Consider the following 22,985-nt stretch of genomic DNA (forward strand, 5'->3'; position numbering starts at 1 on the left):
TTAATTTCGATGAAAAATTTGTTCACTTAATGAATTTTTTTCTCGTAAGTGGATAGGATTTCGAGGCTATGTCTATTCACCGAAAATGATTGCAACTGACTCCCGCAGTTGGAAATAAATTTTTCAGAACGATTTGAAAATTTTCAATTTCGCCGAAAAATTTAGGTACCTATCTCATTGTTGATTTTTCTTAAAAATTCGTTTTTCATTTTTCGACGCCCTATAAAAAAGTTGTCTAATACTTTTTTGTAAGCACCCATGAGCTCTACTCCAGAAAAAAGTTTCATTGAAATACATTCACTATTGTAGGAGTTATGAACATTTGAAAATTCGACCATTTTTATGGGATTTTTCTCACTTTACGCGGCCAAGGAACAACTTTTTCAAGATTGTTAGAATTTCTACATATTCTTTACTAAAATACGCGTTATTTGCATTTTGAAACATTAAAATCCTTCAATCCGTTCAGAAGTTATGAAGTTTTAAAGATTCTCATGGAATGTCGGGGAACCATTTCATCAGGCCTCAGATTATATTTTCGGTAAGGAATTTTTTTCTCGAAAATGCGTAGAATTTCGAGGGTATGTCGATTGACTAAAAATGATTGCAATTGACCCCCGTAACCGAAAATAATTTTTTTAGAATGATTTGAAAAATTTTTTTTTCGCCGAAAAATTTCAGCATATACCCGAATTTTTTTCTCGGAACTAGGTAGGATTTCGGGAATGTATGTATTCACCGAAAATAATTGTAATTGATCTCCGCAACCAAACATAATTTTTTCAGAATAATTTGAAATTTTTAATTTAATTTTTTAATAACTTTTTAACAAAACCTCAATCAACAAATTGGTATTCTTGATATTCGTCTTATTTGGGCCTCTTGAACGTCCTGTATATTCTTGTGCGGTCCTTTGTTCAAATATATCTATGTTCATTTTGTCACTTTATTTACAATTCCATGTGATCTTATTTGTTAATAAGACCAAACAAATTTTAGTAAATAATTATGAAATTTTAATTCATTTAGAGTATAATTGTTTAAGGTCAATGTTTTGGTCTGGCAGTCAACGTGTTGAACAGTGAAAAGGCGAACAATCAGCGCAATACAGCAATGCTCGGATAACTGCGAGTCGTTTTCGATTGAATAAGTGAACGGTAGTTATCTCTACTAGTAAAAGGGGACTCCCCTTTATACATTGACGAAGCTCAACGTCGAGTGGACTGCGTAGTATAACCTGATATGGGCTTGAATATGGGTGACATAATTCAAAGAGAGAAACTTTTTATTTTTGTTTTTTTTTTTTTAATGAAACTTTCACCAATGTATTTCTGAGAGTTTTCGGATTAAAATAAGTCCAAACACGATATAATTTGTTTTTATCCTGTTTCTAATAGAGTACAAGATCGTGTTAAATACGCAAATATGATCCAAGGTAAATCGTGTTTGGTCTTATTTTAATAAAAAAATAACAAATAAGTTTCACACTGTGTTATTCTTATTTATCCCTCATTCACTGTCGTTTTCTCCGTTCGATAAGACACAAAACCGAACGCTGTCGGTTTACGCCTTTCTGGGGACTGAAAATTAACCGTGGTTTTATGACTGCGTGATTTCGTTTCTCACAGTTATCCGGGATTTGCTGCAATTGACGAAGGTGTGTCACTTATAGGCGCTATTACGGTTCAACCGATGTATATAATTAGATAAATGTTCTTACATCGGCTCGTCTCGATGTGCATCGTGCCCGGTTGCTCGTCCACGGCGCGCTTTGACCGAGCACGTGGAACCGCGTGGGTGCGTGCGTGCGTACAGACGCGTGAAAGCGTATGCACGCGCCGCTGTACAGGGTGAATCGTAAATCAGCCGTTAGGAGCTGCAGTCGCTTTGGGCTTTAATCGGGGTAAAGCTAGTCGCGCCGATGTTACGCGTTGTAAATTTTGTCCGGTGCATAAGCGTTGTAAATTATTAACGCTGGATCCGGCCCGCGACTCCGTTTTCGAACGCTTCCGCGCTCCCGCCAAACCGATTTTTGATGGGGAACCACCCCATTGAACGTTACGAGTGGCGATACCGGTTGCTAATTGGCAATTGCGCGGACGCGTTTGTTTGACAATTATTAATTACTCTTAATAAGGTTGTTTGGTTACGATGTACAAGCCTCGTTCGTCAGCTATCGTGCAAATTCTTCGGTAGATATTAATACGAAATTGCTTGCGACCATTTATGGCACGTTTGATATGTCTTTGAACAAATTTCTCAGAATATCAGAAATTCTTGAATTAATCAAAAAATTTTTAATGAGGGCGTCGAATTGAGCTCAACATTTCAGCTTCCACTATATCGATCTTCTTATAATATTGTGATTCGATGTAAATATCTGATAATTATTTCACCTACATTGTACTTTATTTGAGTGTTATCAAACTCGTTCGCGTTGACAAATTTTCAAAATACATTATTTTGAATTTAATTTTCAGAATATTTGAAAAATAATCTATTTCGAAATAACACCATTATTTCATGAATTTAGTGCAGTATGAATTTATGGTGTACGCAAATATGAAACGCTAACTAGTACAAAGTATATATTATTAATGTTATTACATTAATTTGCGAAATAAACTTTGCATACGTTTTGTACATGTACTCTACACTACCATACATCATAGACACGGAAACTTCTAGTTATTATGAAGTCATTGTATTACCTGTTGTTTTGGATATTCATCGACTTTTAATTCACCAAAATTCATATACAGGCAAAAAGTCCGAAACTTATACAAAATGAACGAACGTCTCAAAGACTTCAAGTATTGTCTTTTTTATATTAAAACTTCATGACAGCACGCAAATCATTACTGTTTGAACAATGAAAATTTTCTTGGAACTTAATATTAAAACTTTCCACAATGGAAACATCCATCATTCATCGTGTTGATACAATAAAGTATTTTGTTCAATGATGATTCTGTTCGATGCAGAATGCTTCTATTTAGAAGAAAATAGATCGTGAAATCTGTATAGTTTATCGATACAAAAATCGTAACTTCGTCTGTATTTGTAAAATTTTTAGATGTATGGTTTACAAGATATTTAAACCGAATTTACTACACGCTGTGTAAATTACACATTTTTATAATTTTCGCCTGTTTGTTTGTTCGTTCCGGATTAACTCAAAATTTACTGAATCGATTTCGATAGAATAACCACCATTCTGTTTCGTATAAATCAAGGAATAGGATAGGCCAATATGAACTTTATCTTTTCAATGCTTTGACATTATGGTTGCTATTCGATTAAAGTAAAACTATGTTTTGTACAGAAAAATTAGAAGCTTTCTTAGCTAAAAAACTGATATAGAAGATAGGCAGTGTTGAAATCTAAAATTTTGTAGCAATATCCTTTTTTTTGCAAACATTTAAAGATACTGCAGAATTTACAACATATCCCTAAAACATATCCCTACCTAACATCACAAAATTTCTCTAAGATAATTATGATATGTATGATATCTTGGTCACTTTGCATTCACAGTAAGAGTTTTTAACATAATATATTGAAAATTAAATCTAGTGTCTTTTTTATTCCTTTCTCGATACATAAACGCAACAGAAAAAATCTGTTAACAGAAATGACTTTTACTAACAAGTCATAAATATCGCTGTTGAGTAATTAAATAATACATGGAAGATGACGTATCTGCTAGCAGAAAGTGAGTTCAAGTACGTAATACAATACCAAATATGGCCGGAACTCTGCATTCGATAAACGTTCTAGTTTCACCGCTGTAGCCGATTAACCGCGGCTAATTCCATAGCCGTGTTCTTTTCATTTTCATGGAAATTTCATACTCAATGTGCCTTTTTGTTCGTCAAGCATGCTTGAAATCTGCATGAAATAAAGTCGATAAATTCGTGGAGGATCTACAGGAAGACGCGGCATAAACGAAAAGCGCCATTAACAAGAAGAAAATGCTTTTTCACATTGTGAGCCGCAGAATGCGCTGATATGACTGGTGACGTCATTCGCTTGCGTGCTATAAGCGTTGAAATCTTATACCTAGACTGAAAATTTTATGCATTTATGGCGTATGCTAAACGTACAAATAGGTATACTTGTTTCTATTCTACAATTCTACTATTCAAATGTAATACATGACAAATAATGAAAACACGAACTAGAAATTTCAGACAGATTGTACAAAATACCCCCAATGCTGAATAATTCTTTGCCAAAATTCATTAATGTATATAAATTCTAATAATAATTTTTATTAAATGTAATTATAATAGCATGATGTACATTGGTTTTCAATGTATACGATTAGAGTACTTGTTTATTTCATGCTCCTAGCCAGAATTATTACGTCCTATTTTCCAGGGAAAAAATAGAAAGAATTATTAATAGCGAATAGAAAGAAATTATAGAAATACAAAAATTTACATAAAGTTATGAATTATATTTCGATGTTTTTTTTCACTAAAATCATTTGGATTACGTTTAATCAGTGTCCCTTTACTGTAACTCTTGGATATATTTTCAATCTTTTGAATAGAAATTCCTTTTTATTTGTTTCTGGCCGCATGTTTTTGTTTTCAAAATAAATTTTCGCGAGGATCGATAAAACAATCAATCCTTCAACATGGATTATCGACAACTTAACACAGATAATTCACCGGCTCACGGCAGTTCGAAAAGAGGCTAAAGGTGTTACATTTGAAGGAAGCTCGACATAAACACGACTCGGGATTAGCGTTAGCACAATCCAATTAGGAACAAAGGATTTCAAAGCTGAACCGCTCAAAGCGAAAAATTGTTGGGAATGAGACGAATACAATTTAATTATTAAATTCAAGAATCATCCTGGAAATTGTACTTGTCCAACTAATTGTGTTGAGAACAAGAATACAAAATTTGAATAGAATTTGGGCCCAATTTTCTACTTAGTTTTGTCTACTTAACATTCATTCGATTGCATTTTCTCAAAAATCCTCTAACATCATCATGAATTGCATTAATTTCTTAGAAAATTGTAGATACATGAAACATGTATGAAAAAGTTGTAGAAATTTGTAAATTGATAAAGTTGCTTTTTTTATTATGAGTTGACTTTACAAATTTCGTGAATTTTTATTTAATGCTTTTATTTAACAATATTTTATTTATCGCATAAATGATTAGATTTCCGAAATTTGTTATTTAGAATATGGCTAATAATACGTAATAATTAAATGTACGTATCAGAACGAAAGTTTGAATTTCAAATGAGGAAATCGTGTATGTCCCGTAAAAGCTCGCCCGTTTCAACTACATTTACGGTTTAATGACTGTTCGAAAAACGAAGCCGAGGAAAGGAGAAATTTCCCTTCTTTTCCATAGAAACGACGCTCAATGCACACTCGCGAAACAGTCGAAACAGACGTTTTCCATTACAGCGGCATTACGAGCCTGTAAAAAGTAATTAGCAACAGGACTGGGTGAATGTGCAAACGAAGTGACAAAAAGGAAAAGGGGTACGATGGCGGTTGCGCACAAACGACCAAAATAATTATTCTACGTATCGGACGAATTGTTTCCGTGTTTTCCTGCAAATTAAATTTTACGTATACCGTGCGCAATTAATGGCAATTCAAACGTGTTACATTCTTAATAAGCCGACAGAGAGGACGCGGAATTATTATTAACGGAAATTTCGCTATGCAATGTAACGGGGACCCATTACACCGCGCATTCAGTGGCAACATACCGCGAAATTAAATTAAATAATGCTGATATAGAAGCGGGGAAACGTTCTTTTTTGCCATTTCCTATTGCATTTACCTATTCTCCGCGACTCCATCTTGTATATTGGTGCATCTGGCGCCGCGTAATTTGATCCCATAACGTGGAACACACAAACGTACGTGAAACTACGATTAAATTCGGTCGAAACTCGCGATTTCATTTATACTTTGATTCGAATATATTTTCATTCGACATATAGAATGTGTATAAAATGTATAAAATATAAATGTATTAAAAATGTATTAAATTTGTGTTTCACGGATGAAAGTTTATCGTTATAATAATAACCTTTTTTTTGGACGATGAAAACAGACGAACACATATAACACGTATATAATAAGTGGTAAACATATACAAAAAGTAACAGTAATAATATAAACTTTTCTATAATAATTTGTTATAACAAATTTATTGGAATTTATTACAATCGTGGAAATTCCAATTAATTAATTTCATGAGCCCTTTAAACGTACAAAGGGTTCGTTAATAATCGTACGAGGTGAATGTCCTACTTACATTGGAATCATATGGCATTTGAATTAACAATAACTAAAACATTCCATAGTCTACTGCGCTTTGAAGGCAATGAACTTTCATTAAGGTATAGGATTTAGATCAGAGTAAGGCAAAATGTAATCTGTCTTATCACGATACGATTACGTGTAATTACATGGTAATTTCGATCAATTGTTGTATAATTATAATTGAAAATCTGCAATGCGTGTGAAGCCTATGTAATTAACGTATAATTACAGTGTGATTGCACGTAATTGTATCGTGGAAAATGTAATCAGATGTATTCTACTTAACTTTAATTTAGATGATATTACATTACATTTTACATTTACATCATATATTTGAGTATATTTAGAGTATTTTTGTACATTTTTTCAAGCATTGTCTTCATTCTCAAGTTATATACGGGGTGTTCAGTCATTTCTGGGAAAAATTTTAATGGGAGATTCTGAAGGCCAAAATAAGGCGAAAATCAAGAATACCAATTTGTTGATTGAGGCTTTGTTAAAAAGTTATTGAAGTTCCACTTGTAGAACAGCAATCTGCGAACAGCTGCGTGCGCGCGATAGTGGTTCTCATTCATAAAATTGTAAGGCTGTCGATATGTCAGGAAGTAGAGTTTTCCATGCTGTGTGAGAACCATTATCACATGCATGCAGCTGTTCTCAGATTGCCGTTCTACAGGCGGAACTTTAAACGCTAATAACTTTTTAACGAAGCCTCAATCAACAAATGGGTATTCTTGACTTTCGTCTTGTTTTGGCCTCTAAAATCTCCCATTAAAATTTTATATGTCGGTAATTGGACTACATCAACATATAAAGTGATAAAAACGTGGAATATGATCACAGATCTTTGGCCACATATTATATTTACGGTAAAGAATTTTTTTCCCAAAACTGCATAGGATTTCGGGGGTATATGTATTCACCAAAAATGATTATAATTGACCTCCTCAACCAAAAATAATTTTTCCAGAATGATTTGAAATTTTTTAATAACTTTTTAACGAAGCCTTTTCAATTTATATTCTTGATTTTCGTCTTATTTTGGCCTCTAGAATCTCCCATTAAAATTTTTGACAAACATTTACACCTTTATTACGCAAGAATTATAAAATTCTTCATCATAAATTCTAGTTCATACGATATAGGAGCATGTAAAAATTAACATTGTTATGGGACTTTGAACTGAATTCACTACATATTTTAATATTAAACACCAAACTTTAAGCGGTCTGCTGAATTTCGAGGTGAACAGAATTAATTTTTTTACATTTTCTTAACGTTTTTAATTTTGAAAGCATCGTGCTTATCGAATTGTGATCGAAATTACAAATGCACAATATTATGGCTCTTTAAACTGAATTTTGTATGCACATGCTCTTACACTACCAAATTTTGAGGTTATATTTTTTAAAGGTACATTTTTCTAGCTGGTTAGCATAATATCTTAGATATAACTGATTGAATTAAAATTGTGTATAACTTGAATTAAGTTAACTAGATACACCAAATTTAAAATTTTTAAAACGTTTTCTTTCCTTTTTTTACATTTATACAAAATAAGAATATTCTTGATATTTTTGTTCAGGGTGACTAGAACCACAATTATCATGCCACAAACATAGATATAGTTTTTCGTGCATGACAAAATCCATAACTTATACTTGTAAAAATCTCGTAACGTAGATCAATAGAAATAAATACATGAAAATAACTTCAAATTTATATGTTGAACGGAATCTAAAAATTTGTTAGATCAGTAAAATAATTTGAGAAAAGAAGACAATATTCTTCAAATATCCATTGGTTACGTTTCATACATGTTAATTAAATTTTAATGCATACATTAAAATCCGACACTTCGTATAATATGAAGTATTGATATACATCGGTCATTTTCATTCAAAGTTCATTAAGAGTTTAGTTTGGAAATGATTTTCTTTAAAGTTCGAGACTAAATTATCTCAACCCTTAGGTATATTTATTACAACAAATTAAACAACAATTATTTCCTAATTCTTAATGTAGAGACATGCGTATAAACATTTTTCTTTCACAACGAATATCAAAAGCAGTCATTTTCGAGGTTTGTCCTTTATCTTCGATGTTGAATTTCTCGTATTCGACGGTGCCAGGTCGTGGAAATGTTTAGACGAGTTGTAAATCTGAGGTTATCTTTTGTCCTGTCGTAGATCGTGTAAACTGGAATTCCCGAGTCGGACGAGCGTCTAGGGAGCAATCGTGATACACGTTAAAGTTTGATTAGACTTTGATTGCTGGCAGAAAGCAGACCAATTTAAACTCCAACTGGCGAATCGTCTAGGAACGGGAGAGGGACTAAAAAGCGTAAGAGACACAGGCGTGAAAAGGATGGAGACATCGTGAGGATGTCCCATAACCAAGAGAGTTTTGTGTACCGAGTGGATCCAGGTCCGTGGAAGAATTCTTCAGCGATGCGCCAACCGCGTCCATCGCTGTCTTTCTCCCGTGGAAACGTGTAGACAGTTGTTTACACCGGAATATGTCTCCGGCATCGAGTGTAATTAAACTTTTTCCGCCGCGAAATTGGTTGCTCGCCACTCCCATCCATGTCCCTTCGGCTCACTCGGCACCGAAACACGCTCGACAGGAGATTAATCGATCGCCGTGGCGAAATGGCAGAAGCAAAATTGCAAAAGGTACAACAAAATATGGCAATTTGGCCATTCCCTCTCAATTTTCGCCTCTAATAAACGAATGCGCCGACGGGGGGGAAGAAAGTTCACTGACTCGTACACCGTTGCACGATATAACGCCGATTGATCTAAATCGCAATCTCTATGAATCGGTGAACACTCCGTGTTGCAGTTTGTCGTGCAGATAAACCAACCACTTGATGGGGAATACTTTATACTTCCAACGCTCCTTTCTTTTTGCCTTTACTCTGTTATTTAAGGTAATAAATGGGTAGAGGATTTTTAATGAAATGTACTTCTTAGTACACGTCTTTGCTTCACAATGATCTCGAAACGTCAAAGAACAAAATGGATCGTTCACGTTTGGACAAGTATTCGACACAAAATTATTCTCTGATGTCTAACACACTTTCTTGGCGGCTTTTACTAACATAAAGGCCAAAATGTGTGGGTTTGTTGGTGATTTCTCTGAGCTGTCAAATTTATAGAACAATAGTTTTTATTTCTGACGCTAGATAGCCAACGCACAACATATGGATCACAAAATTTATTGCAATTCATTGTACATTAATTATTTTACAAAATTTTATCTAGTTTATTGATCCTTACATATCACTTCTTTTCGTACTGAAGAGTCTTTTGCGTTAATAAATGAATAATAATAACGTCGCTAAATTCTTTATACCGACAATGCAGATACTTGTTCAAGTTCAACATTCGTCAAGTCTATTATTACATATTTCTAATGACTCATAATAAATTTGGAGTGATCTCAGATATTGAAGTGGCCCACGGTAAACTGCAATGATAAATTTCCAGCACCATTTAACATTAGATTTAAGAATATTCATTGAAAGGTAAGAATTTTCTCTGGAAATATAGAATATTCATACTACTGTAAAGTGATTTAATTCGGCGTTTTGGCCAATAATAACAAAACATGTGATAGTTTGAATTTAAATACATAATAGATTTTAGGTGTAACGATACTTTCCATATTCGCCAGCAGAAGGCTACGGTCAACCTTTCATTTTCACAAGTACGCCTATATACAGGGTGTTTGGTCAACCCTGGGAAAAATTTTAACGTGAGATTCTAGAGGCCAAAATAAGACGAAAATCACGAATACTAATTTGTTGATTGAGGTTACGTTAAAAAGTTATTAACCTTAAAGTAAGAGAAGACCTAACATCCAATGTATTTTTTCGACCCATTTTTGGGGGGCTCTAGAGCCCCATTAATACACATTATTTGAATTTTGAATCATTCAAATTCTTCAATCCGTCCAGAAGTTATGATTTTTTAAACATACGCATGAAATTTCAGTGAAACATGTCAATATGTGGTCAGACATCATATTTTCGGAAAGGAATTTTTTTCTCGAAAGTATGTAGGATTTTGGGGGTATTTCTACTGATCAAAAATGATTGTGATTGATCCCCGCAATCGAAAATAATTTTTTCAGAACGATTTGAAATTTTTTAATTTTGTCGACAAATTTGTCCACCTACTCGAATTTTTTTCTCTAAAATGCGCAGGATTTCGGGGGTATGTCTACTGACCAAAAATGATTGTGATTGAGCCCCGCAATCGAAAATAATTTTTCCAGAACGATTTGAAACATTTCAATTTCGCCAAAAAATTTAGTCACCTACATCCTGTCGATTTTTCATAAAAATTCGTTTTTGATTTTTAGTAAATTTGTTTGACGCCGTATAGAAAAGTTGTCTAATACTTTTTTGTAAGTATCCATGAGCTCTACTTTAGGAAAAAATTTCATTTAAATATATTCACTATCGTAGGAGTTATTGCCATTTGAAAATTAGACCATTTTTATAGGGTTTTTCTGACTTTCCGAGGTTAAAGAATAACTTTTTGGAAATTCTTAGAATTTCTACATATTCTTCACTAAAATACGCGTTGTTTGCATTTTGGAACATTAAAATCCTCCAATCCGTTCAGAAGTTATGACATTTTAAAGATTCACATTTTCAGGGAACCCCTGGCCTCAGATTAGATTCTTGGTAATGAATTTTTTTCTCGGAAGTGCGAAGGATTTCGGGAGTATGTCTTTTGACCAAAAATTATTATAATTGACCCCTGCAGCCAAAAATAATTTTTTTTAGAACGATTTGAAATTTTTTAATTTTGTCGAAAAATTTCACACCTTCTCGAATTTTTTTCTAGAAAGTGAATAGGATTTCGGGGGTATGTCTATTGACCGAAAATGATAGTAATTGACCCTCGCAACTAAAAATAATTTTTCCAGAATGATTTGAAATTTTTTAATTCCTCGAGCGACCATTCAATGTCCTGGCAGTTTCCCACTTCCTTTCTTGCTATTAATATTTTATTATTACCTTAAAGAAAGACAAATAATCTAATAAAACAGGACACAAAATACTAGTTACCTCTATATTTCCAAAGAAAGTTTCTCTACCTTTCTTGTTATATCTCGTATAATTTTTTGTACAAAGAATTCGAAAATGAAAAGACTGTCACGTACCAGATCACTGGTGTACGACTTGCAAAAACGTTCCACCATAAATACTCATAGTCTCCGTAGTCGCTTAATGGAAATTGTCAGAGTAAAATAACTTGCAACTTCGACGACGATGGAATTTAAAGAATTAGCTGTATCGATTCTTTGCTTCAAAGTATCCCCTAATCTAAGAAACGGCGTTTCATACGTCGGCGAACCTGCCATAAATCATATGGCGCGAAGACGTGTAATTTTCTCGCTAGCGTCTGCAAGAAATCACCTATTCGAAATCGCAACGACGATCCGTGTTTCTAATCTGCTGAAACAGTCTAAATGAGCTTCGAGTTTAACCGTGGGATAGGATCGTAAGTCTGGCGCCTCAACTATTCCTATTGGTGAGCTAAACATACTCAGCCGGTTTAAATACGGTCCGTGGATTGTTTGCGCTGAAACTCGCGAGCTTCGCTAGCTGCCGTCCCATTACTAATTGTGGCAGAAACAGAAGCAAATAATGAAGCAACGACGGGAACAGGTACCGCCACGTCAACTGTTGCCAAATATTGATATACCTGCTGCTACGTTGCAGTCACGACGGCGAATTTAATGCAACAACAACTCACGATACGCCGAGGCTGCCTCTTATAGTGGAAATAACCGGCTAAACATGCACGAAATTCTTAGCATAGACGCTGCATATCCGGCGGGAACGTTGCGTGCCGCTACGTTTCCACTGCTTTCCGCGTCGCGTCCCTTGAATATTTAACAAGCAACTTTCGAGGATATTCGTTAATAGCGGAATCAGTATCCTTGCACGTTGCAAAGGGAACACTGGCGGACCACCGGACTGCTATTTCATTTTAGGGGCGTGCACCGATGTTTCTTCAGTTTTATAATACACGGGACGATATCTTCGTGCCGATCGCGCTTGCGTTAATCCATTCGTCGCGTGAAATACGTAGATTTTCATGGAAACAGAAATAATTCAAGTTTCTTATTCCCGCAACATGAAAAAGTTGGGGAAAAATTCAAGATTTAATGAATTCAAGAATCCCACATCTAGAGATTAGAAATAGAAATAGAAATACTGTCATTGAACTCTTTTATTACTTCTATTATTTTCATATAATATTAAGTCATTGCATGCTGTGCAATACGAAACAAAATATGAAGATATTATCGAAGCAAACAGGAAAATGTAAGTGCATATACTATTAAAATGCATTTCCATTTATTGAAGACATAACGTGCAGTTCTGCAGAAAAAGAGATGCAACGAATACGGCACTTGCATCGTTGCATTTACGAAAAACAGATAATGATATAAATAGTCCTTTGTTATTTTTCCTGTTCCTTCTCGAAGGAGACACACGAACCACGTTAAATGCATATCTATTGTCATGAAAAAATAATTTACTCTTAATTAAGTTGCAGATAAAACTGCATCATACGATACGAGTGCTGCATTTATAATAAACTTGAAAATACAATGGGATAAAGGTTATTTTATTTAATCGTAAATTCAGTAACAGCATTGGGAAAGGAACAGAATTTTTAATTCGATTACAACGAAAATTGACGGGATATTCTTCACAAAGATACTTAGTTAAAAAATAAATTAAAATACTGGAATAAAATGGAGGAAAATTTTAATGGAAACTTCAATGTGAGAAATTCAAACTTCTTTACTTTATCAAATGACGCAATGATTTCGTATAATTGGTTAATATCTACTCTATCGATTTCCTTTACAAGTATTAATTAGCCTATTGTCAGAACAACGACGTTCAGCTGCCACTTCTATGTCTTGTCTAGCATTCCCTCTCATAATGTAACTGACTATTTAAAGTACACCCTCGCAGTTCTCTGTAATAACCCCACTAATTAAATCTTATTATCATCAGAACCGGAAGATCTTCTACTTCTATAAATTTCTATGGATAATTTCTCGTCCTTAGAAACTCGTAATTTTGAAGGAACACATTGGTGAAGTGTTTTACGAACTCGATTTATTAATAGTTTTATCTCCATGGCTTCCCACCGATCCCTCACTTTGCAACTATCTACAAAAATTAAAATGGAATTAACTGGTATCGTTTATTAATGATTAATGATAAAATGCTTGCAGTTCTATTATTTTTACGAATAATAATAGAGTCTTTTAAGACCTTCAGTTACAAAGAAATTTAAAAAAGGAACCGATGTATCGTGAATACTAAACTAGAAAGGGATTATTATTTAATGGCTATTCTCTGTTAAAATTTATTCGAAATTTCAAGCAAACGACAAGGTGACTGAACCGGTGACGCTAATTATAATTGATAGACGAATAATATTGTTGCAGTTTTTCAACTTTCCAAGAAAATGCTTCTGAAAGGAGCACGAGCTAATGACCAATAAAGTTGCAGCTAATGGAGGAAAAATGGAAAAATAAACAGCAACTGCGCTAGCCTGTGATTCATTATTCACCTTCCATCGTTTGACGGTAAACAAACAGTAAATAACGTAGAAAATGGTCGAGTATTTTAAGTGAATGGGTCCTCGTTCTTTATGAGTGCAACTACTTCAGGACGAAATTTGAATGCACTTAAGACACTCTCTCGTCGTAACGTCGTGTTGACCATGCACTTTGTTCCGCTTGCATAAACAATGCAGACACAACGGGGCTGAAACAAAACGCGCGGACAGCCATTCGCTGGAACCTCTGTAGGAACGTCCCGAGTGCATGCACTTGAAATCATTATGCAGCCCGTTTCGCGAGGTGACAGGTGCCAACTGTCGTCTAAGCTATCTGTTAACACTCCTCCTGAAACGGAATTTCCGTGCACAGACATAGCAGATGGGTTCGAAATGCCACGTTCCGAAAATCAAAGGGAGAAAAATGGAAATGTTACGTAACGTTGTTACACGGAGTGCGACAAGCGTTTGGGACACGTCGTATCTTAAATTTGATAAGGATAAAAAAAGTACTGTCGAAGGAACAGTTCGATTGCACGATAGTATTTATTTCTAGACCATTTCACTATTCTTATAAGTGCAAATGCATTTTTCTTTTCAGTGAAATTGAGGTATTTCATTTTATTTTTTAATATTACAACGTTACGTTAAAGGATAAATATAAGTGCAGATATAACTGCCAGAGAATTGATATTTTTATAATTCTTCCAATTTCGTAGAATATTCGCAAGAAGGACAAAGTCATAAGTTTCAGTATATCTTTCTTCTTCCTCTATTTTATTCGTTTAATTTACTATTATCATTCATTCGTCTGACAGTACAAAAAGATTAATTTAAGTAAAAAATATTTATTAACTTTGTCATAAATATGCTTTCCGAACAAATTCTTCTTCATTTCCATTACTTCTATTTTTTTTAAGAAATACATTCAATAATCCTTACAATTGTCATTTCAGCGAACGACATAAAAAATTTAATTTATCGTGGAATATTCCAAAAAATGATATTCTATTCTGTATAACTTGTCAACGAGAACGTGTAAACACGCGGAAGAGTAACTGTTGCGATAATACCTGAAACGTATTGCGATAATGTTGCAATCCGAGGTTAATCTGGTCCGTGTTCCTCTTCCCGGGGATAAAAATCGATCCGAGCGGGCAGAAAGGAAAACAACAGGATGCTTTCGGCTAAAGGGTACCAGGGTCTAGCACGGAGTTTGAAAGTCGTAGAGTTTGCTGGAACTTTTCTGCGTTCTAAGCTGGCAGGAAGCGCGCCGCGTACCAGTGGGCTGGCCTTAAGGCAGATGAGACAATTCTTCCTAAATCGAAGCAATCTTGCGGAAACCCGAAACCAATTTCGGAAGAATTGCATTCTAAAACCATCCGCGTGCTAGCTTCGGGCCAAACAACCGACCACCGCGCATACGATCGAGACGGCGCGGCGGGTCCGACTGAATGACGAAACTTGTCGAGGAGTTCGCGGTCGTAGTCGATATCCTGCTAAGTCACGAAGGAAAAGCACACGATTCCTGTTTTTTCAGCTGCTCGGCCAGAAATCCAATGCTCCTGATTCCTCCGTGATCCTTTGCCCACTGATCCGTCTCTCTCGTTAATCCTTTTACTAGCTGTGTCGAACTATCACCTTAATACATCGACTACCACACCATACTCCTCAAATTGTCCACGAAAACGACACTTTGTTTTTGGACAATTGGAAACTAGCCTTCGTGATCCTTTGCCCACTGATCTGTCTCTCTTGTTAATCCTTTTACTAGATATGTCACAATTAAAAGCTGAGTTAATACACTGACTGCCAGACTAACACCTCTCAAATTGTCCACGAAAACGACACATTGTTTTTAGACAATTGGAAACTAACATACCCACAATTTGTCGTTGAACTTATTTTTACAGCCTCGTTAAAATTCAGGAGTCATATCTAGATTTATTTTCTTTAATATCTAATTTTGAAAATTCATTTTTTTAGCTCCTTAATGAAAGTAGTGTTACCCATAATAGGTGATGGAGGAATCAATGTGTTAATGAGGCAGAGTAATGTGGATATTAAAGTTATAGTAGTTCTTGCGTTCACCAACAGAGGGCTACGCACTCTCATAAGTACCCGACTATTGAATTGTCCGTGATTTCAGATCTCTCATTAAATTAATTTATATACACTCATGTTTATTTAAAATTCCAATTTCGTTGTGGAATAGTACAATGTTATTCCAGTACAGAGATTCTTGAAGTATGTTTTCAACAGGATTTCGAACTTGTTGTGTGACGCTTTTCTACCTTTCCAGCACAAATAATCGAGACGTTCGAGTGATTTATTTTACGAAAAGGTAAATTCAGCATTGGAAGAAAGTTACGATATCACTATGAGAGATCTTCAATATTTGTATTCAAAATATAGAGCTGTATATACGTTATAGAAGAACCATCCAAAAGGAAGACAGAAAAGATACACACAATGAAATGCGAGTGAAATTGTCAGACTCCGGAAGTATCGATTTTTATTCAACTGGAATAATAATGTCCGTGGTTCGTGGAAAAAATTTATAACACCGCGTGAAAACAGTTTCAATTGTAAAAAATATTGTTTAACAAATTGAAGTAATTTTTTTGTTTCTAGTGTAAACACTTAAAGCCTCGTTAATAAATTCATTGGTGCTATTTTATTTTTTTTATGTAGACGATATTATTGCTTATTCTATCTTTGTAATAAATCACTTACTTTGAACGGAGATTTAATTAATTGAAATATAACAGTTCTCCGATTTGTACCAATTTGGTTCGAACAGCTCCAGTCTAGCAAATTATTTAAACAGTGCATCAGGGATAAAATAATTATCGAAAAATTGTTACAGTAACATCAATAAATATTTCATGTCTTCACTGTCAAAATATCGGATAGCTGATGTTGGCGAAGAGTTGATTAACTACAGAGTTGGTATACGTTACTTATATTGACAAACTTCCTTCTCGCTCGAACATGTCCGCTGGCTACAACTTTTCAAAGTTTCTGCGAGACGTATTTTAAAGCTCCTAGAAAATTGAATTGGACACTAGTCTCGGAGTATGAAAGCCCCAAACAAGTCATTTTTATTAATTTTTAAACGATTAAAAGTTGCGTGAAACTGGAGATAAAATGAAAAAAAAAGCTGAGGAACTTCCTTTAGAAATTTAGAAAGCCGTTCGAAACAAAACTTTTCTTCCATCGACACTTAAACTTCTACTGTTGTGTGCCAAAAGTATGGAAACTTTCGAAAACCACTTACTCGATATTTGAAACACGAAAATCTAATCTTAGACAATAAAATTAATTACACAAAGAGTTTCTAGAATTTATTCATTTTTTCTGTAAAGGATGCAATAACAATAATTGTAGCAGTAAACAGGAAAATTATGACACTGGATCGAAGCCCAATAAAAGTTGAAAGGTTAATTTTGTAGAAATATTTTTTTTTAAATAGAAAGTTTGAAAAGGATTAATGGCTAAAATATTAATACAGAACCAGCACAATAACAATGGATAATGAATTAATATGTTCTATACTTGAAAAGACATTAATATGAAATTTCATGAAATATTAATATTATTAATATCTTCATCTTGAAAAAATACATTAGCCTAATAAAACGGTTGAACAATCAATACTAATTCAAGATCATGTTCAAATCAATATTACTTTAATCATGATAAATTTAAATTTAGATCATTTAATATTTAGTTCCTGAGTGAACAGATTCGCTTAATGACACACTCATGAAGACAATTATTCTGCTGAAGTATAATTTTGATTGAAAATTACATTTTTAATTTTATTCTTATCATTTGGTTGGAAGTTTCGAATTCTTTAGAAAGTATTTGTAAGGAATTTTTTAGTGTTCTGAGTATTGTCAACGTTATTACGTTTCTCTTATTCGTGTTGTGGATGAGCATTTGTTGATAGAAATTTTGAAGAATACTGGGAACTTTGAATTGGTTAGTCATGTTCCATAGTGTGCTCCCAGGAATGAATATTTTTAAAACAAACTAAAATCTTACTTAAATTGAGAAAAAATTAATAAAAAAACATTAAAAAATGTATTTCAACTTATGTTATCAACCTCTTAGGTAGATATATCAAACAAATAAGTGCATGGATTTTATAGTTTGATTATTTTTTCTTTAATTACGAAAACAATTGATTTTTCCAATTTTTATGTATTAGGTCGTCCCATAAGTTCGTTCCGAGTTTTGCAGTAGAACTTATCTTTCTTAAATTCACATTTCAATATACAATTTGAACAAATTTAAACAGTGAAATTCGTCATAAAAAATATAAAATTCATCAGTTTACACCTTTCCAATATTTTTAATAGCTCGCGACATGTTGGAGTAAGTACATTTTACTGGCTCTACTTCGAGGGTGGATTTCGCCGAATTTCATCGAAATTAACGATTGTTAATTTGGTATGTTTCTCTTAATACATCGTTCAAATTAATATCGAAAATGGCATTGAAATAAAAATTTCGTAAGTTTCGTCGCGCTAACTACTGGCGGCTGAGTTTCATCACAGTGGTCTTCCTTAAAGAAGAAGCCCTCTTATTTCTTATTCCACGATCCGCGACGGGTCGGGCGCGTCTAAGAAAGGACCGAGGACACGTTATTCCGCGGGGAATAAGGAAACCTTGCCCCATGCTTAATTTTCCTAATGGATTAGCCGGTGATCATTCAACGGGCCGCCGGTACGAAATGGAAAGGCGGAGTGACTGTAATTCTCTTCGCGCTTGGCTCCACCGTAGCGGCCCTTTCATTCTCCGCGTTCATTTTCTTGCACCGTCGCGTTGCGTTGCGTCGTGTTACCGTTTTTCTTCCGTTTCCCGACAGAAGGAATTTCACGCCGAAGCCTGAAGCTGTCTCCTTTCCGCGATCCCCAACGATGGCGTTGTCTCCGACGAAGAAGCGTCTCGGATCTCCGCGTTTCAGAACACGTATCGCCGTTTTGCACCGTTACCTTGAATCGAGATATCGCACAGAATGCGACCACGTTACGGTTGTCATTTGTTTTTCGTCGGTCGGAATTACTCGGTGTCTCGAGTGTCTTTCGCGACTCGGTTTAGAGAACGCGTCACGACGACGATTTGACGAAGATGCGCCGACGACGAGAGAGTTCAATGCCATTGAAATACTCAAATGTGATGCGCGAGGTTTCACGGTGCAACACTGTCCCACCTGCATCCATTAAACAATGTTCTTTTTCTTAACAATACTGTTGAATAATATTATTGATTTATATTTTAGTTTTTTGTGGACTTTTAACGTAAATTATATTTTATTCAATTATTGAGTGTAGAATATAAAAATAAGAAATACGAAATTTTCAGAGATCCAGCAGTAGTATATAAAGTTATTCTTGTCGTCGAATAAACCTCAACCTAATCGTTCAATATTTCTAACATCTGAACTTTAATACCTTTCTTCTCTGAATTGTCTTACGAGTGGTGGATTAATAAGATGAACATTCCATTTAAGAAGTTGATGATAACTTTACGATACAGTTAATGTATGAAAACATAAGAAACCTCAACCTAATCATTCAAGAAATATTTCTAACATCTAAACTTTAATACCTTCCTTCTCTGAATTGTCTTACGAATGGTGGATCAATAAGATGAAAATTCAATTTAAAAAGTTGAAGATAAGATAGAAAGCATTTCATATGTAGTACTTGAATTAAGAACTATTTAAGGTTGGAATGTTATGTAGTTTGCCCTGTTTGTGGCGATACTTCCCGCAGTCGCCAGCAGAGGGCTACGCTCAACTTTTCTCTCTCACAAGTACTCGACCGATCTTCTACTCCTATATATACCATCTATTCTTGACTAACCATCTAAGGCAGAACCTGCTACTGTTGATTTCTGCAATCTTGCTTATTCCATCTTCCATGAAGTGGCTGTACAATATAACGTGAAGAAAAAAATTTGAAAGAGAATTTTGATTTTAGCTTGTCTATACGTATCGTTGGTATGTAATTCGAACGTTGCTCCAGGCGTTATATCGTCGTACCCATGTTTATTTTCCACTTCGCGCTTCTTGTGCCGAAATAAAGCCCGCCACAAGGGAATCACGATGAATCAACGATTCTTGGGAACGGTACTTGCACGAGACACGGCACTATGGGCCGCTGTTGTACACGTCTCGAATAGAAGCACCGACGTAAAAATACGTATGATGCACGGGAATGGAATCACTGGACGCCCGAAGAGAATTGTACAAAGGAGTTCTGGGACGACTTTCTTAGAGAACTGACCCCCGTCGGCGTTCTAACAAACGCGGACAAAGCAGAGAGGCTGCAAATTGGCTTCGACGGTCCGCAGCGAGGCCGTCGTTCGAGCAAATCAGCGCTGCGAGCTTACGGTCGTCAAATCAATATTTGCACCTCGCCACCCTCGTACACAGAGATGCTGTTGTGCAAAGTCAAACGTGCTGGAATTAGAGAAGAAGGAGCCCAGAGTGAGTGGCGAGGACGAAGAAGCGGGAGGGCGCGCCGGATGGCGGACCGGGGACTCCTTGTGGTTGGTCGCCCTGGAAATCGGTGGTAAACTGAATTAACCTGATGTTGACCCGCGACCGTACGTTATCAATGACTTTCCATTATGCTGTCGGAGTCGCTCGGGGTAGGTCTATTATAAGCGAGCCTCCATTGGGGCGGAAAGGAACTCGCTACGTGTAAATTGACAAATATATACGTCGATGCTTTGAAATCCTGATGCCCCGAGTGTGTGGTCCTCGCGAGCTTCCGGAGGATCTGGATCCCGATACGAACGACAGATTCGATTTTACAATTCTTACTTCCCGGTCCCTAAGGAACAGTAGTATCGTGATCGAGACTTAGAAAAAATGTTTTATACGGAAAAAACACATTTTTATAATAAAACACAATTTTAATCGAGTATAATAGGCTACATGAATTTCAACGAAATTGTACGTTTAATTTCTATACGATTGCTCTTATTCTCAAAAGAAAGATGTTTTCAAATTTCATTACTAATTTATTTGTTTATATTTTTTGTACGTATTAAAATTTTTGTAAATTCTGTTACTTTTAAGGGATGATTGTTCTGGTTTAAAATACATCTACATGGTTTATCAATATTAAACGTGGTGGGGAAACTTCGCGTATACGAGTATCCAATAAACAGCTGGACAACAAGATTCTCCGCGTACATATCAACGCGAATGTGCAGTTTTATTGATTGTGTGCAATTACTAGCGATTGTATACCTTCATTTGTCTCATTAGCGAGTGTTTTAAATGCTCGTTTGTCTGTAAAGCTTTCACATTTACTAGTGATTGAATATTCTCTCCAGCGTATGTTCCTCTTTGCTAATTGAGATCAGTGAAAGTGTTTTTATACCTATTTTGTCTCAAGAATGTAATTTTATGATCTTTGTGTAGTAAGTTTCAAAGTTATTTTAGTAAATATATTTATTGTTTTCACTTGGCTCAAATACGGTTTAAATATTACATTTTTAGATACGTTCATTACACAAAATTTAATGTTTTGGTTACGGAACCAGACTTTTCGTATTGGGTTATAAAAAATTAACGAATATAAAGTATATATCACATAAAAAATTGCTAATCTGAATATATACATTAATAATTTTTCAAATTAAGAAACATTTACTAACAAGGAGCAGAGAAAGTTCACTTTTACTATTGAATGTGAACTGAAGATAATGTAAATATATACATTCACTGATCAACCACTTTTATTCAAGTAAGAAAAATAGCTACCCCTTTAGGTACCAACGCTAATCTGCGAAATAAGTCTCCTGAGTAAAAAATAAATTCCCAGCACTTCTTCCATTACTGGAAACATTTCTGAAAATTCTAATTTAGTATTACTGGCAACTATGTCACTGCATGTTGCAAAAAATCACTTTCAGCTGGAAATTACCAAGAAATTACGAGTAACTAGAAGTTATAAGAAGACAAGTCTGAAAAGTAGAGAGCTTAACAAATCTGGGAAAGTTTGACCAAGAGTGGGACTATAGAACTATAATTAATCCTACTGTTGTCAGTAATTTCTCAAAGAGTCAACAGGCGGTTTTCAACAAAAATATGGCCACCTTTTAATCGATTAACTCATTCTATTATTTCTGTAAACTTCATAGCATCGGTTATAGCGTTGGCTTGATATCTAAAAAAGAATGTAATAAGCATTTTTGAAAAATTCAAAAATGGATTTAAAGTACAGCCTCACAACGAATTGAAGTTTATTCGTAAGATACCTGTTACATTCATGACGCATATTTTTTCTTAAAGCGTGCATTTCAAAAATCTATACAAAAGTATTGAATAATTCTACTCTAAATGTTTATACTTAGTATTTTAACCTCATACAAGTTAAATTCATAGTGTTTCATGTATGTAAACTATTTTTAATACGCGTTGTTAGACTCTCCTTTCATTTTTGGTATACAGGGTGAGGCACAAATTAGTCCCCACGATTTTTCGATAAAAAATTAAGGTCACTGTTATATTTTTAAATGGAACTAGGTATTTTTAACTTTATTGTATTGTAGGCGATACACTATGACCTTTAGATGACATTGAAAGAAAAATTGTCACGAATCGATTGTCACAATATTTGAAATTATTCGACGATACATAACACCAAGACCTCGCATTTAAACGTATACATTACAAATGCTCATTTATTCAACTTCAAAACTTAAAACACAAAATAAAAGGAAAATTTATACAAAATTTATACATATAAAATGTGTAGAAATGTACAAAGAAGTTCTCTAATTGAAGCTACAGATAAGACTTCATTGCAAAGAGTAAAACTTTGCGTTGTAGAAGATGGAATGCAGTTGAAAAATTTAATTTAATTACTAATTACATGCACCTTCTTAACATGCGTGTTGTCAGTTTGGTTTTGTACAAATTTTTATTTTATTTTGATAGTTAAATTCTGAAGTTGAATAAATGTCATTCTGTTAAATAAAGCATTTTTAATGTTTACGTTCATTTGTTTACGTCTAAATGCGAGGTCTTAGTGTTATG

General features: G+C 34.6%; 1 protein-coding gene across 1 annotated transcript in view; it reads right to left on the reverse strand.

The window, feature by feature from the left end:
* Positions 1–22,985, reverse strand: part of LOC122400560 (hemicentin-1-like) — a 339,168-nt gene that overhangs the window by 9,756 nt on the left and 306,427 nt on the right. The window lies entirely within an intron of this gene.

The sequence above is a fragment of the Colletes gigas genome, unplaced genomic scaffold, assembly GCF_013123115.1.
Source record: "Colletes gigas isolate AHSC1104 unplaced genomic scaffold, ASM1312311v1 Colletes_gigas_Sc00019, whole genome shotgun sequence".
Taxonomy (NCBI): domain Eukaryota; kingdom Metazoa; phylum Arthropoda; class Insecta; order Hymenoptera; family Colletidae; genus Colletes; species Colletes gigas.